Source organism: Marmota monax, unplaced genomic scaffold, assembly GCF_021218885.2.
Source record: "Marmota monax isolate L192 unplaced genomic scaffold, Marmota_monax_Labrador192_F-V1.1 WCK01_AAM20220418_F8-fsc01108, whole genome shotgun sequence".
In the NCBI taxonomy this organism is placed as follows: domain Eukaryota; kingdom Metazoa; phylum Chordata; class Mammalia; order Rodentia; family Sciuridae; genus Marmota; species Marmota monax.
Window position 1 is genome coordinate 1 of NW_026693180.1, and position 18,167 is coordinate 18,167.

The 18,167-nt window shown below is 42.7% G+C and overlaps 1 long non-coding RNA gene across 1 annotated transcript; it reads left to right on the forward strand.

Moving 5' to 3' along the window:
• The first annotated feature begins 6 nt into the window (after window positions 1–6).
• Window positions 7–16,798, forward strand: LOC124100475 (uncharacterized). Its single transcript, XR_006854306.2, has 2 exons — window positions 7–8,367; window positions 16,507–16,798. It is a non-coding gene; the product is annotated as an uncharacterized LOC124100475 (long non-coding RNA).
• The last annotated feature ends 1,369 nt before the right edge of the window (window positions 16,799–18,167 follow it).

Below are 18,167 nucleotides of genomic sequence, written 5' to 3' on the forward strand. Positions count from 1 at the left end.
TGGTCTCATGCAGGCAGTCCTGGGCCAAGGCAGTTCAGAGACCCATAGGAAGGGTCTGTGGTGCCCACCACTGGCCCAGGTGGCCCTCCCCAAGGTGGGGTGCAATGCTTCTTCCTGACAGAGGCTCAGCTGCAGATCTGAGCCGAAGAGCTCAGGTTTTCAGGTAGAGCTGGCAGCTCTCCGGGACACATGTCCCGAGTGCCTGATCCCAGATCTGTCAGGCACACAGCATACAATGACACCCCCACCCTGTGGAAACGCCCAAAGGCCCAAACCCCAGTCACCACCCCGTCTCCAGTCAGCACCACTGGCCTCTTCCCGTCCACAGCAGCCTCCTGCCTTCCTCGGGGCACCAGCCGGAGCTGGGGAGCAACCCAGCCTGAGAGCTGCCCTCCCAACCAGAGGTAGCAGAGCCCTAGCCCAGGCTGTGCCAACCAGATGCCCGAGGCCAAGCTGAGTCATTTCAGCCCAGCTCTTGTCTGTTTTCTTTACCTACTTGCCAACGCTTAAAAAAAAAAAATCTAGCAATTTCAACTAAAATCCAGTTTCCCACCTTCTAGTGAAAAATAAAACCCAAAGCTATCCAATCCCAGGCCTGCATTCTCATGTGTCGTGACTTTAGAGCTGACTAGTGTTCCCTGCTTCGCCACAGTCTCCACTGCTCCCCACCGTGGCACAGGGACCCTTCACAGACTCTCTTAGTTGTAGTTGGACACAATATCTTTATTTCATCGTTTATTTTTATGTGGTGCTGAGGACTGAACCCAGGGCCTGGAGCATGCTAGGCAAGCGCTCTACCGCTGAGCTCAGCCCCAGCCCGGACCTACTTGATCTTTGTGAGAGTTGGACTTTGCCATCCTCGATCTTGGCCTTAAACGTTGGCTGCCTTTAAGAGATCGGGAAAAGAAACAATTGCCTTTCATTCCTATAAGTTTCTCAAAGCACAAGGCAAAATTGACATTCTAATAGCTCATCCTCTCGTTCACACCCAGAAGCCCTGACGGGACAGGGAACACTGAGCACCAGCAGCCACAAACCCTGCAGTCACACATGGGGTCTGCACCTAACCCGTCCATGTGTTGAAGAAACAATTCCTCTGACACTTGCTAGAATGGTTAAAAGGCAGACTTTGCTCAGGACGGTCGCAATTGGTGTAGGGTCTACCCCACTGGGGTTTTGCAGTCGAGAAAAGACTGGTTCAAGTTCATACTCAACTAGAGACAGTGAAAATTTGTATCTGAGGAAAAGGGCAAGGGGGTCTCAGGGGATGGTACATTAAGGTGGAATCCAGAGGGAGGGGGACTCTAGCTGCCAGACCCAACAGGCTTCTCCAGGAAGGCAGACATCTCCAGGGAGGTGGCAGGGAGTGAGGAGTTCATGAGGACTTAAGTCAAAGCTGGTCCCCATCCTGAGCACCCAGGCCACCAAGAGGCACAGCCCGCAAATGGAGTCACCCAGGGAACACCCCAGGGAACTAAGCAGTAGGGACTCCACCCTCAACACAAGCAGACTCACTCTCACATGCTCTGGAATTTTCGCAGTACCCAGGATGGGGTCGGGAGGGCGGCAGGTTGGAGGTCAACCCTTCAAAGCACAGGAGGGACTCAAGGTCATTGCTTGGAGTGGATGGGCTGTGGGCAGAGTGAGGACAGGGCTCCTTTTAATGGAGGGATTTGAAGAAGGAACCAGCTGTTGTCCTGACCAACTCCACTTTGTACCTCTAATCTCTTCTTTCCTTTGAGCTATTTCTCCTTCCCAGCTTCCTGCAGGCAATCACCTCACGCTAGGAGTGGAGACGGCCCTCAACCCCTGGTGCCAGCAGGACCCCAGCAGGATCCCACAGAGCCAGAGCTGCTGCAGACTCCGGGCTGGCCGTGCTGGCTGTGCAGGTGCACACCTCTGGGCTCCCTCTTGTCCTTCCCCTGGGTGACGCTGAGGCCGGTATTGGTACAGGGAAGAGCTGGCTTTCTGGTCTGGCCAAACTGAAATCAATTCCTTTTCTGCTTCACCACCATCTTCTCTTTCTGCTATTTAGACTCTCAAGGTGATGGCCAGACCTGGTCTGCTAAGGCCTCTGGCCAAGAATTCTGATAACAAAAGGAATAACAGCGACATTAGCAAGCATTAAGCACTTTCTCCTTAAAACACTCCACGTAAGTCACTCTGTAAGTACGACTCAGCCCCCAAATGAGGCAGGTGCTGTGCTATCCCATTTCACAGGAAGGAAACTGAGGTTTAAGCAAGGAACACCACTGGCCCTGGCCTTCATGGTAGTGAATGGTAGTGTTGGGATTTGAACCTGAAGCTAGAAAGAACTCAAGGAAAGAGAGACAGAGAAACCAGAAGCCAGAAAGATGAGAAGAGCCCTGAGAGGGAGGGTGTTTCCTCACCGGGGACCTGTGGAGAGGAAGACAGCGAAAGCAGTACCTGCTGCCCAGCCCTGGCCACCGAGGATGGGAGGCTGAGCCTCAGAAGGGCCAGGAGAATGGAGGAAGTGGAGGGGACATTTCGCTGCACCTGAGGAGCCACGTCAAACCATAGGGTGGTTAGGAATGAAGGGCAGGTGAAGACGTATAGACAGGGAGACCGGGACATCTCTGCCAAGAAGCTGGGCTGCAGAAGAAAGATCAGTGTCAACAAGCCCCTTCAACATGCAATATCACCGTCAGGCCAGAAGAGAAGAGTCAAAGTCACCAGGAGCCCAATCTGAGGTCACCTTCCCACGACATGCAGCAGGTTTGCTGTGGTGTGGACCATTCATCCCGAATCCTCCTCTTCTCTAGATCCTCAGTGGCATTACTAGAGCAAACCTGAGGTCCCCTCCCACCCACCACCATGCTGAAAGTACATTTGCAAGTACAATCTGGACAGCTCTGTGTGGTGACCCTCTGCGGAGACCAAGTATGTCCTGCGACCATCACTCAGTGTGTCTGAACTGCCACGAATTGCAGTCCCCACACTCTATGAGGCTCCTAAGACTTCAAAACATCCACTGAAGACATTCTCCATAAATGTACCATTTTTGCCTTGGAAACATCTTCCATGTTTACAAATCCAGTCTCCCAGATCCCTGACCTCCAAGAAGTGAGGTTCCTTTTTTCCCACTTCCCCAACTGGACGGTCTCTCTCTCTCTCTCTCTCTCTCTCTCTCTCTCTCTCTCTCCCTCTCTCTCTCTCTCTTTTTTAGGATAGAGATATGCTCAGGTTTACCTGAGGGGCATTAAATATTAATTTAAAAAAAAAACATAATGAGAAGTCAAGATAAAGATAAATTACAAGAAAAGTGATACTTTTTTTGCTTCCTCTCCTATCTTTCTTTTCTTTAATTTTCACAGTCCTCCTCTCAAGGAAATCCACAGGGCTGGAAAGATAGAGGAGACAAAGAGGTAGAGAAAAATCTAGGGCAAAAACAAAAGTGGAGCTGCGTAGCAGTGTACTTGAATGCTAAGCGGAGCCCTGGTTAATCAAACACTTTGAATGTGATCCCTAAAACCAATCTTTTTTTTTTCATTAATAGAAAACAATGCCTACCATCTGGTACTTTATAGAATGAGGGTGAAATGGAATTTGAAAACATACTTTCAAAAATATTTTACGCATAACGGAAGAGACCAAAAATCTAGAGAAAGTAACTGAAATAGGCTTCCCTACTTGCTTTTACACACTTGCTGATGACGGCTTAGAATTGAGCCTGAGAAAGGAAGGAACATAAAGGAAAGGGGAGCCTTGCTCTCTAATCCACCATCCGTGAGAATCCTGGGGCAAAGGAGGGACGGCAAGAGACAAGGACCAGTTTTGGGCTCAGGCCAGGGACCCTACTGTCCCTGCCTGGTACCTTCCTTCCCAGAGCATTTTCCCACCTGCAAAGCTCCTTCCCGCATCAAGCTCATCTCGGGAAGGTCAGTTATGGTGCTGTCAGTCAAATACTCCCCAGCTTTCCTGGGTTCAGTTACTGCTACGTCTTTTTAGATGGTAATTTTATGATTCACTCAAAGACTTTCAAAAGAAAGAGGCTTTTAAGCAATGAAAGAATCAATGGGGTTTAAAGTCCTGGCAAGCTGATACTGATCAGTCTCAGCAAGGTACAAAAGCATGCTGCAGAACGGGTTTGGCTTGGAACTGAAACCACATGTAGAAGAAAATGTTTGCAATAGAGGCAGGTGTCACTTCCAGAGGGAACTTAGCAAGGGGCCCACTTCCCAGTACAGTTTATTTATCTCAAGAGATTTCTTCTCCTTGCACCGGCTCATTATCACAGAAGACTGGAAAGAATCAGGAGATGAAAACGCCCACATTTAAATATTTAAGATTAGTATCAAAGCAATAAAAGTTTTCTATGATTGAACCAAATATATTAAGTTTCAGTGAAGAATTATTTATAACCAGGTTCCTGCAAGGCACCCAGGGCAGGAAGTGGTTGATTCTGCAGACTTCATTTCTTTATTTCCCTCCTTCACTTAAAATAACATATTTCAAACATACCAAAGGCATAAAAAGTAATACAATCAACACCTTTTATTTTCTAACACCCATCTTAGGAAACAGAACACACCAAAGCAGTTCCCAGTATGACCCTAACCCTAGACAGACTTCTCCCCACCCACTCTCCCTTCAGGCAGCAACTCCTGTCCTGAATTGGTCCTTCCCAGTTCCACAGACTTCTTTTATTACATATGTAAATATTGTTAACCACAATTTAGGCCTTACAAGGTGTGCTTTAGATCTTTATTTGCAGAGCTGCCCAAAGGTGTGAGGGGTTCAAGAAGATATATTTTTTTGCAGGACTCCTGTCTACAGAAACAATTTGAGTTGCCCAAAACAGTGTGACAGTACCATTCTGGCAGCCCCATCTAGTGTTCCGCCACCAGCCAACAGCAGCCCCAGCCAACTGCACCAGCCAAAGGGAGCAATGTGCTCCCAGGGCTTCCTGGAACCTGAGCTGGGCACATCCAGAGCTGCCTGGCATCTTTTCAGCCCCAGGAATTGTGCAGGAGGTAGAGAAGAAGCAGGTCCATGCAGGTCTCTGTTAAAGCTTACAGCACCTGCCCAGAGAGCGGCCAGGCCCAGCTGGGGAGAAGTGGAACCCAGCACCCCTGCCCAGGCTAAGACATGCATACTCTGCCCTTCATATTCTGCTCAACATGGTGAAATTTGCCCACGCTGGCCGCTGCAGCTCCACTCAGTCATCACTGTCATTTAGCATCCTAGCCTACCAACAGACTCCTTATTAATCCATCCTCCCCATGGCCGGCATTTTGCTTGTCCCCATTTTCCATTATGAAAGAAAAATACTTCGACTCCTCTTCTCCATGTCTCCTGTAGGAACTGAGGGGAATCTTAATCAACTTTCCAGATTTCAACCATTTCACTTGCTTTTGGTTACTTGCCTTTAGTTGACCACCAGTTGTCAACTACACTCCGCAAATAATATGCTGTCAGACCCCCGGAATTTTGCTATGGTAACACCTCCAAGTGTCATCCTGATGGTAATGGTTGTCAAACTTGTTGTCAGAAACTTGGAGGCCACCTTGATCCAGCTCAAACTGGTTCAAAGTACTGACCCTTCCCTTGGGCCTATGCAAGTGTCCCACGGGGACTTCTTTCACATCAGAGGGCCAAAACCTCCACCGTCAGATCATGTTAAGTTCCACTTTCTGAACATGCATCCTGTGGAAAGTCGTGAAGTTTAATTGCACATGCGCGGACCTAACCTCCAGTCACCTGTCCCCTGCTGTGGACCACCCTGCTTCCCGATGGCCTAGGTATCCCTAGTCCTTGTCCTTGGAGGGGCAGATTTGAGACTTGCCCTCTTGTCTTCTTCGGCTTGTGAATAAACTTTCTCTTCTCAGATCTTGTCATTGTAGTGACCGGTGTCGTGCGCCACAGGCAAAGAGGACCCTGGTTCCATAACACTGTCACCTTGAGAAAGAAAATGCAGATGCTGGTTCCAGGAAGGCAAGGTCCCTCTGGATGTTCTGGGAAGGAAAAGGAGAGGAAGGCCCTGCCCAGCGCAGGGTTCCTGCCCACTGGCCCACTCGCCATTCCTGCCTTTTCTCCTCTGAGCCCAGGAAGATAGAGACTTGAGATGAAAAAGCCCAGTCTGATTTTAATAAAACGATTTCCTTCCACCGACCTCTGTGTGCCAAGTGAGGATGGAGCAGAGAGCGGCTCTCCACATTCGGTCCAGATGCGGTCGACAGAGGTGGCGTGGGGACCCGGTGGGACCTTTAAGAGGCAGAGAGAGCCTCCAGGGAGGTCCTTAGATCTCTGGAGGCCTAAGGCAGTTCTGTGAGACCCTGGAGAAGTTTGTTACAAAAAGAGCAAGCCTGTCCCCTCCCGTGCATTCTTGCTGCTCCCTACCTGTCTGCTACACCATTTCCAATACCAAGTAGCCAAAACTGTGAGTTAAATAAGCCTTTTTTTTTTCTTTATGAAGTTAGCTGCCTCAGGCATTTCACTGTAGTGTTGAAAAACTGACTGATACCGGTTTACACTTAAAAGAGGAATTATCTGATCTTATGAAATGTTTAATATTTTTAACTTTATTAGATATTTTCCATTATTCTACCAAGTGATTAACAATTTGTACTCTCATTAGTATCAATTGCTTCATATCCACATCAATAGCTGGTATGGTCAGATTTTGAATTTTTATCAGTCTGAAGGATGTGGAATGGTATTTCATTGCGATATTAATATTCATTTTCCTGATTACTATTAGTTTTTTATGTTAATTTAGCTTTTAAAAATTTCTTTTAGTGAATTGCCTATCTTTCCTATTAGGTTATTCCTTTTTAGTATTAGTTCTTCATCTATTGTGGATATTTCATATAACCTGCTACAAATATTTGTTAGTGAAATGTATTGCACATGTCTTCTCAGGGCCAATGACTAATTATTCTTGAATTTTGTCTTTTTGATGCACAGGTCTTAAATGTAATGTCAATGAAGTTATTAATCTTATTTTTGTAATTTATGCTTTTTGTGACTTGTAAGAAATCTTTCTGTAACCTGAGGTGATAAGCATTTACTTGTAAAAACTGAAAGTTTTTCCTTTCTCTTTTCTTTTTCTTTCTTCCTTTTTTCTTTATCTTGGCAATACTGGGGACTGAACCCATAAACACTTAACCACTGAGTTACATCCTTAGCCCTTTATTTTACTTTAATATCTTCTTTTGAGACAGGGTCTTGTAAAGTTGTCCAGGCTGCTCTCCAACTTGGGAGCCTCCTGCCCCAGCCTCCTGGGTCGCTGGAATTCCAAGTATGTGCTACCATGCCCAACTTGCCTTTCCTTTTGAGACCTTTAATCCACCTTGGAATTGATTTTTACTCACAATATGGAGATTCAAATTTATTTTTAACCAAATGAGTAGCCAACTGTGGGACACCTCTGTTGTTCTGTCCCCACTGACATTTCACACCTCTCTTTGGTTACCAGTGTCCATATATGCACGAGTATTTTTCTGTGCTTCCCACTCTAGAGCATTCGTCTACTAGTCTAAGTCATCACCAATACCACTCTCAATTCTTAGACTACTCTAATAATAGTTACACTTGGTAGAGTAATCCCAAATCTGTGCTTCTTCTAGCTATTTTCGGTTCTTTGCTTTTCTACAGAAATGTAAAGTCAACTTTTCAAGATCCGAGAAATCTGAGGGCAGTGACCCACACCTACCATCCCAGTGACTCAGGAGGTTGAAGCAGGAGGATTGGATTGTACATTCGAGGCCACCCTGGGCAAGACCCACAGCAAGTTAGAGAGACCCTGTCTCAAAATTTTAAGAAATAGAATAAAAATGAATGGGGATGTGGTTCAGTGGTAAAGTGCCCCTGGGTTTGATCCCCAGTACCAAAAAAAGAAAAACGTAATCCAGATGGTCTTGGGGATGGTCTTTAGGAAACTGTGTCTTCTTGTCTATTGGCCAGGTGTGTGTTTTCTCATCTTTTCACTTTTGGCCTTTTGCAGTCTCTGTAAATAGCATCAAACAGACTTGTCACAAGCTGAAGACCTGTTTTTAGAGGCAAGTATGATCTATCAATATTAAGGTGGATTTGGAATTATTTCCTATTTGCTTTCTTTTTCCCTAACTTATTCTATATTCCTACTTCCACCACCGCCTTATTTGGATTGATTGAGGATTTTATTTAGTTGCTTTTCCCACCCACATTGGATTCAAATGTACATACTTTAATTTGATGGTTCTGAAATGTTAGGGCTCAGAATTCCCTGCAGGGATGCTTAAAACAGATTGCTGATCTCCACTGCAGAGTTTCGAATGTAGGTTGCTGGGATGGAGCCAACAATTTACATTTCCAAAATCATCATCATCATCATCATCATCATCATTATCATCATCATCATCCCTGGTATGTTGATATTCTGGTCTGTGACCCCATTTTAAGAAAATTTGTTCTAATTCTATTCTTCTAGTGGTTAGCCTTCCACTTTTTAACATTCACAATTAAAATATAAAATTAGTAAATATATTCACTATCTTTCTAAAAACATGAGGACTTCAGAATATTTTAACTCTAATTTTATCTATCCTATCTTACATGTTTTTGCATTCCAGGACCTACCTTGTTTTTTAGGTTCACAACTCAGATACTATTATTGTTTATACATGGAGGTTTGTGAATACTTTCACGTATCTATACCAATTTCTTTACTCCTTGCTCAATTTTTGTAGGTTTTTGGTTTTGCTCTTGTTTTCACAGTGCTGAGGTCAAAACTAGAGCCTCACAGATTCTAGGGCTCTACCACTGAGCTACACCCCCACCCACTTTTTCCTCTTAAACTTCTGAACTTTCTCCTGGAATTCTTTCTTTCCCTTCTACATGTGGTTGGACACCCTTATACAAGTTCCTTCAGTGACAATCTGTGGAGAGTAGATGCTCAATCTTCTTTGTTAATATTATTTTGTAGTTTATTGGGTTTCAGATTTGACAATTTTGTTTGTTTGTTGCTTGTTGGGATATAAAAATGAGTCCTTTTTCCATCTACATTTTTTAATGATAATTTATCTAGATGTGTAATTCCACATTAGCAGTTTATTTTCACAGCATTTTGAAGCTAATACTCTTCCACTGACCCCTGGCCTCCACTGTTACCTTTGAGGAATCTGCTGTTGATCTTAACACTGTACTTAAAATTATCACCAGTCTTTTTCCCAGGAACCAACCAGTTTTTTTCCATCATTAATATCAGTATCACTATCATGTGTTAAGGTGCTTCTTTTACTTATTCAATATGGGCCTCAAGTTGCTTAGGGCCTTGCTTAAGTGCTGAGACTGGCCTCAAACTTGCAGTCCTCCTACCTCACCCTCCTGTGTGCCACCATGCCCAGCCTGGCTTATGGGATTTTTATTAGAAGACTGTTAAGTTCCCCCATTCCATCCTTCATGCCACTTAAGTCCTGACATTTCTTCTCTTTCTTCGTCTCTCTACACCATGCTCTGGATTTGTTTTCAGCTCCAATCCAATTAATTCTATATCTAATTCTTTCTTTTTGTAACCAGATCAAATCTATTTCAATCTTTTGATGGTTTGTTGCCTTTTTGTTCTTTTAGTTTTATTGATTATATTTCTTTTTAGAAATTCTCTTTAGTACGTTAAAAAAAAAATCTGCCTAAAACTAATCTGTGCTATGAGAGTTAGGACACTAGTCACTCTTGGTGGTGTGGGAGATGACAAGAAAGAAACCTGGGGCTGGGGACTTGGTGTTCTGCGTGCTGGTTAGATGAATGTGTTTAGGTTGTAAAACCCATCAAGCTATTTATTTATAATTTGTGTCCTTTTTGGTATATATATGATTATATTATATAATATCTTTTGTTCCTTTCTTGTTTTTTTTTAATTTTAGCCAAACATTTTGGGCTTATTTGTTTTACATTCTATATCTGCTAAATTCTTTAAGGAGTTTTTTGCTGATTCTAATTTATGGTGGTGTGTGTGTGTGTGAACTGAGAGTTTACCTTCAGTTAGACTTATCTGTCAGGCCTAGGTTTAGATATGTCCCTCCAAAAGATCTGCACTGTTTCTGTCACCTGTCTAGAAGTGCTATCAACTCAGGATCATGCAGGGAGAAAAAGCCATTTGTGAAATGGAAGGAGTTCATCCCCCAAACCCAATCATGCTGGCACCCTGATTTTGGATTTCCAGCCTCTAGAACCAAGAGAAATAAACACGTGCTGTTCAAACGATCCAATCCACAGCTTTCTTTTATTGCAGCCCAAATTGGCCAAGAACACGGGGGTGTGGGCAGTGGGTACCAACAAACGTAGAACTTTACTAAGAAGAGTGTTCTTTATGCACTTTATTGTGTATATGTAAAACCTCAATAAAAAGGAAAAATCTTTGGGTCACCGCCACTTTCCTATTGAAACAGAAGGTCAGTATTGGTTGTCTAGTTTCTTTCTGTCTGTCTTTCTTTCTTTCTGACAGGGTCTCACTAAGTTACCCAAGTGACCTCAAATTTATAATCCTCCTGCCTCAGACTTCAGAATCACTGGGATTACAGGCATGCACCTCCATGCCCAGTTTTCAGTTTCTTTCAACCCACATTCCTCCGTTTGCTGAGCCCAGAGCTAAAGTAGCCACCCCCTGCCCTTAGCAAACCATTGTGAACTTTCCTCAGGCCATTAGCCATGTTTGGCTTGGTTTGTCCCCATCCATGTAGATGACCCCATCTTAAATCATCCTAGTGCAGGAAAATGGCAGAGAGAAGCAGGACAATGCCCTAGGAGAGGGAGGAAGGAAAAGGGGGGAAGAGGAAGAAAGGGAATGCATAAAATAAATAAAAGATGTAAACTAAAGTACTTGTGATTACAGACCGATTGTTATTTTTGCTTATCCGTATTTTTTAATTATTTGCAGCAAATGGATATTATTTTTCCAATAAGAAAAAGAGTTTTGAGTCAGGTATAGTGGCTCACTGGGAAGCTCGCTGTAATCTCAGCTACTCAGGAGGTGGAGCTAGAGGAATCAAGTTCAAAGCCAGCCTGGGTAACTTAGCAAGACTTGGTCTCAACCCAAAATGAAAAAGACCAGGGATGTAGCTCAGTGGTAGCACTTGCCTTGCATATTGAGTCTCCGAATTCGAGCCCTAGTCCTGAAGAAAAAAGGAAGTGTTCTGTGTTTTACAATAGTTAAACCACAAGCTATAGCAGGAAATGCACAGACCTAACATCTCCCAACACATCCTGTTCAGTTTTGATCTTAGGTCAACTTGCCCGTCTTAGGTGATTTGGTAGCTTCAGATTTCAGCCCTGTCCTGTTCTCTAATGACTTGGGGTAGTTCATCATCTTTAGGAAACATGCTTTTGTTGGGAGGGTTTTTTTTTCTTAATAACATATGACTCAACAGGTAACCAACAAAGAAAACACGCTGAGCGGTGGCACCCGAATGAGCAGCATGTACTGGCTCTCTCCAGCACTACTCACAGGCCTTGGGGGCCACGGAGCTATGAGCACAGAGTGGGTTTCTTCAGGCTGCCAGGGCCTTGGCTTTCCAGGCTGCTCTTCCTTTCAACACCATTCACACTGAGTTTATAAGCAGTATGAACGTTAAAGAGGGATTGGAGTTCTAAGAGTTTCCAAATATGAGGTCAGAATCTAAGAACTGATTGTCTAGTTGTGGGTATTTGCAAGTAGAACCCACTGCTGCTTGGTGCCTTGATGATAAGATGGGAAGCCCACTGAAGCCTTTAATGTCATTCCACACAAGTTCCCTCCTGCCCCGAAGACCCTGCTGCAGCCTTCGCCCATCTCCTGCCCTGTTATGTTCCTTCTTTTCCATTCCTGCTTGAGATGGCCCATGGTTGTTAGATTTAAAATCACGTCAACATTGATTCCACCTGATTCTACACTCAGCCTGAGGTTTCTGTGATCAAGTGCTACCAAAAGAAAATTGGAGGTGACCTGGGATGACTTCAGGAGCTTCTCTGGGAGAAGTGGGCTTACCAAGCCCTGGAAAGATGCATCAGTGCGGTGCAGAGAGAGAGAGAGTTTGCATGAGGGCTCAGAGGCAGGACTGGGTCAAAACCCATCTGGCTTGGGCAGAGAATTTTAGATGGAACCTTCTCCCAGAAGCTAGAGTACATGCTCAAAATGCATTTTTTTTTTTTTTGAAAGGATGAATGGGCTGGTAAGGATGGAAGACTGAGCTGGTTAATTTGGGTTTTGTCTTGACTGTGAGGTCCTGAGAAGTGCATGCTTCTAACAGCTAGTGATAAGCTAAATGCGATTTGGAAAGACGTATCTGTGCCGGATGGGACAGGTAGGGAAGGGTGAGCTGGTGGGGAGGAAGGGAAACTGTGGGCAGGAGAGAAAGGACTTAGGAGGCAGCTACAAAAGACTGTTGTGAAATAAGAACCACTGGATTTTAGTGTCTAACTGAGTGTGAAGGTTCCAAACAAGGAAAGAAGAAAAGACGGTGCTGACGTAAAAATCTGGGGAGACTCGGTTCACTCTCCAACTCCTTTCCCATTTATTCTTTCTCTGATTGAGCAACAGGGATTGTGCATTTACCTTGTGGCAGGCCCTGTGAAAAGAGCTGGAGATTAAAAAATAATATCTTTTTTAACCAGATGGATAAAAGAATCAGTATCTGCCCTGAAAAAGTTTAGAGGCTAGTACAAGAGCAGAGCAGATCAACACAACGGTGGAAATGATGCGGGGAGGCCAAGCTCATGGGGGCACTGGAGCTGCAGAGCATAGAAGGTCTTTAATCTCCAGTTGTTGCCATCGCATGGACACCCCCACACACACCAGCTCACTCTGCCAAGGTTTAGAGAGAGATGTAAACTGGAAAAGCTCCCCAGGGAGGAGGATCCCTGAGTAGCCTGCTACCCTTCCCTGATGGAGAGGAGTGGTGGGTGGAACCTGGTAGCGCCAGGGTACCACAGGTGTGATTCGATCTCTGCCTAACTTCTTACCTACCTTCCTCCCACTGGTCTACAGACATTGCTGAGAATCCTGAAGGTAGGAGCTGGAAAAGATAATTTAGTATCCACTCCCTTATTTTAGATGAAGAAACTCCCCTGGCAAGGTTTCTTGGTCTTCAGACCTCTCTCCCTGTTCTTCAATAAAACTGTGTGGGGTCAGTAGAAAGCTAAGAAATAAACACATAATAAGGTGCAAATGAAGCCACAGCCAGTGTCAAGAGCTGATAATGACTCAATATGTTTTTCCTTCTAGAATAATTTACATTTTATTTTATTTTTTTAAATTTTTATTGTTGGTTGTTCAAAACATTACATAGTTCTTGACATATCATATTTCACACTTTGATTCAAGTGGGTTATGAACTCCCATTTTTACCCCGTATACAGATGGCAGAATCACATCGGTTACACATCCACTGTTTTACATATTTTATTACAAAAAGTTTTTGTTTTATTTTGAGGTCAGGCTGGCTTCAAACTTCCAATCCTCCTCCCTCTGTCCCTCACAGTAGCTGGGATTAGAGGTGTGGACCGTTGCACCTGGTTACAGAACATTTTAAAAATCTCTTAACAACAACAAAATAAAACAGGTAGGAATTTATGACTCCAGATGAAATGTGCAGGTAAAAGCAGAAAAGCAGAAAAGGGTAGAAGGGCTACCTGCTTCTCAAATTTCAGCTTCCAAGTCCAGGTTACACACCCTTGACCTCTAAGTGCAGCTGACCCTATGCATTCAAATCCTTCCTACAGGGACCAAGCAGAAGGATGTATGAGGGGCAGGTGAGAGAAAAGAGCCATGAAGGCAAGAGAGCACAACACAGGAGTGATGATAAACCTCCATTCTCTTTCCTAATATTGAAATTTGACATTATTTTACAAGGAATGCAGTATCAGTGCATTATTAGAGATTTAGATCAGTGATTTCTAATTTGGATCAGGAACCCTGGGAAGCTCTTTCCACCTAATGAAACAGTCTGGCAATTCCCTAGTTTTATATCTTTGATTCAATAGAAGTATTGCATAGTGGTTTGTGACCACTTGATGCAGAGTCTGGGTTCCTCTGTAATAAATCCATTTGCCAAATGCAGGAGTTATGGGCTTGCTACTGCTAAACGTGAAGCACGTGAGTTAGTTCAGGGTTGGTGAATATGTAGGAATCAGACTTCTAGGAGGGCTATTGTATCTCCTGACAGGAACTTCCTAACACTTCAGGGCAATAATGTTGGTATTTGAGGTAGCAGGTAGGACACCCGCCTTCTGATTATTTGGATGAGTAGCTGAGCTAGTTGGGGGGAGAACTCGCTGGCGTCACCTCTCAACCACTACTTCTGGCAAAAATGCCATGCGTCATCCCGACTCGGCTGTGGCCCTCAACAGTTTGGAATAAGACACAAGCCTCAATCACCTGGGCACTTCTTTAGTTCTCATTTAAAAAAATTTTTTTTTTAGTTGTAGATGGACACATTATCTTTATTTATTTATTTATTTTTATGGGTACTGAGGATTGAACCTAGTGCCTCACATGTGCAAAGCAAGTGCTCTACCACTGAGCTATAGCCCCAGTCCCGAGTCTCATATTTTTGTGGGACTCTCATGAGTAAGTAGTCCATTAAAATTGTTTTTTTTTTCCTGTTAATCTGTCTTACATTAATTTAATTCTGGGGCCAGCCACTGAACCTACTAGGGTAGAAGACAACGATTTTATTTTTTTTTTTGCCCTAAAAAAGAAAAAGTGTAACAACTAGATTGAACTAGATTTATTTGTGGATGACTAATGATTTTAGTCATAGAAAATGTAGAATCACAATTAGAATTAATAAATTCAGCAGTCAATGTACAGGTCAAGTTCAATGTATAGGTCAATTGTATTTCCATATGTCAATAACAAAAAACAATTTGAAAATGAAAAAAATTTAAACACCATTTAGAGCATCAAAAACATATACTCAAATATAAATCTAGGGCTGCATTTGTGGCTCAGTGGTAGAGCACTCGTTTACCATGAGTGAGGCACTAGGTTTGATCCTGAGCACCACCTAAAGATAGATAAATAAAGGTATTGTGTCCATCTACAACTAAAAAATATTTTAAAAAATATATAAATCTATGAAAAATTTACTCAACTTCTATGCTGCAACTTGCAAAATAATTCTGAGAGAAATTAAAGAAGACCTAAGTGAATAGAAAGATATTCCAACTAAAAGAAAGAATAAAGGGATCTATGTGGTAGTAAGTAAGGTATCTGTTAAACCATAACTCTTAAGACCAAAGGATCTAGGAAATAAAAGGGTTTCTTGACCCTTTACAGCCACTAGCCAATAAAAGTCATCTTGGAACAAGTTTCTGCAAATGACCAGCAGCAAGGCTAAACAGCAGCTGGCAAAGTGTCCACTCGACCAGAATTGGAGAGGGCAAGTATAATTTGTTTACTGAATCTACACTTGTTATAGATAAGAAGGGCAGGATGCCAGGGAGCAGGGAAAGCTTTGGAATAGGAGGGCAGTCCCACAGAAGCACTATAGATTCTGGACTAGTTGGGTTAACAGTGTGGAAAGTTTACATGTAAACAGGGTGTAGGGGCCCTGGTGGTCACCCAAATGGAACTTAAGTGAAGGTTTCAAACAGTCTTTTTGTAGCTTTTAGGCCATAGCAATTAACTAATTTACTTGCCTTATGCCCCCTTCTCTGCCATCCATCTAGCCTTTATAATTTAATTTGGGACATATTTTTTCTTGTCACAACATTCTACTTGAAAAAGTGATAAAACTTGGTTCTAATTAGACTATGAGATGTTAAGTATGTATATTACAATAGAGTAACTTCTAAAAGCACAAAGGAATAAAATGAAAAACTCAATAGTTAAATTAAAATGAAATACTAAAAATATTTACTTAATCAAAAACAAAACAGGATAAGGAAAATAAAGGAATGAAGAACAGGAGGAATAAACAGAAAAGAAATTACAAAATAAATCCAAAAACTAAATGTGAATCATGTAAACAGGGAGCATATTTTTTTTTCTGTGAAGGGCCAGATAGTAAATGTTTCGAATTTGTCAGTCTCTATTACAACTGTACTCAACTCTGCCTTCGTGGCAGAAAAGCAGCCATAGAAAATACATACACAAATGAGCATGTGACTATGTTTTTGTTGTTGTTCTAATATGGTACTGGGGATTGAACTCAGGAACTAATGCATACTAGACTGTGCTTTACCACAGAACTATAACCCCAGCCCAATGACCATGTTTTAATAAAACTTTATTTACAAAACAGGCAACTGGTTAGATTTTGCCCATAGGTAATTTGATGACCTTGATCTAAACATATTAATTAAAAGCTAGAGATTTTTTTATTTTTAAAAACCAGGAAGATCGGGAACCAAGAACCAGGAAGGCTTATTACCTTTTATAAAACATTTAGGCTCCCTAATCTCAGGGATCCTCTCCCATGATGCAGTACTATTTGGTCCCCTTCACATCATCTTTTTGTAACAAGGTCTCCTTTAAAATTGAAAGATTTAAAAGAACCCTTACTCTTAAGTTGCTTTTTTCCTTCCCAGCTTCCTACAGGTAACCATCTCATGCTGAGAAGAGAAGCTGAATGGAAACTGCACCCCCATCCCAGAAGTCCTGGGATCAATGGAGCCTGCAAAACCAAAATAGCAACGTGCCTCTCAGCTGGAAGTTCCCACAGCTTGACACGATATACATACATGTATTTCTTGGCTCCCTGCTTTTGTTCTCTTCCTATATATTCCTAAAGCTGATATTGGTTCAGGGAAAACAGATATTAAGACTGGCTATCTTCTGATTTGAGCCAAACTGCAAATAAATTCATTTCTTGATTCACCATCTTTTCTTTCTCTCTTCATTAATTCAATTATTGATGCAGCAGGTGATTGAACCTAATTTGTTAGGACCCCTAGAGTCAAGCCTTTGACCAGGGTCCTGGTAACACTTTGGGAAATGGAGCTCAAGACATTGGTGCAAATGATAATACTATTGTTAAATAAAGTTGTGACTTGTTGTCCAGGGCTCTTCTATTTTTTGATAGCACCTATGAAACTGTGGCAGACTAGCTGGATAACTTACAGGAGGATGAACTCTTACATCCTTCACCTTCATGCAAATGATAAAAGGGTCACCAAGACAAGAGCCATCCTAAATCAGTATGCACGGAAAACAGCAGAGCTTCAAATTATCTTAAAAATATTGAAAAAACTGAAGAGAGAATTGAGTAGTTCCAGTTATAGATGGATGGCTCTACATTCCTCTCTCAGTAATCATAGAATAGAAAGTCAATAAAGATACCGAACTGGAAAACATCATCAATCAACTAATCTGATTGATATTTGTTGAATATTTCAGCCAACACAATCTTCCTGAGGAAGACCCACCAACAGAGACCAGATCCAAGGTCATAAAACAAACCTTGATACATTTAAAAGAATTGAAGTCTTATAAAATATACTCTATGACCACAGTGGAAAACTGAAATCATATGAGAAACCTCCACACTTAAAAATTATCAGAGACTTCCTGGTTTAAGCTCAGTTAGGGCCCAGTTATAGAGATGGCTCATAGTTTTATAGGTTTTATCTCTAAGACCCTCACCAGGGTCATGGGAAGGGGAAGGTGGAAAAAAATCTTTTCCATTTTGAAAAACACTCAGTTTTCCTTTGTTAAAAGGCCTGCCTTCTAAGGAAAATTGGTTTATCAGAGTCTTATCTCATTTGGAGGAATGGAAATTAGCCAACACTAGCCTCTCTTGCCTTCCTGTCTCAGGTAAAGCAAGGAAAAATAAGACTGAGGATCTCCTCTGAAGGTCACAGCCCAGGGACTCAGGGCTGCTAAACAACTGAGATTTAATCATAAGATTAGAGAACACCTCCACTCCCTCATGCCATATCAACAGGGCTCCAGTACAGAGGGTTACAACTGAGAGAGCTACTAGGCAAGAACTCTATTTAAGAAGGAGTTCTTAGGGTAACCCAAGGACAACAAGAAGAAAACAAGGGAATCAGAGGAAGTCTCTGGCAGCTATAGCTGTAGCAAACATTGAACCCAGGCCAGCTCCCAGCCAGACCAACATAAATCCTCACAGTAACAGCCTAATCATCTTGGTTTTTATCACCTGATACATCACATCTGACTTTCAACAAAAAATTACAAGGTATGCTAAAAGGCAACAAAAAGTGGGAAGAGAGAAAGGAAGCATCAG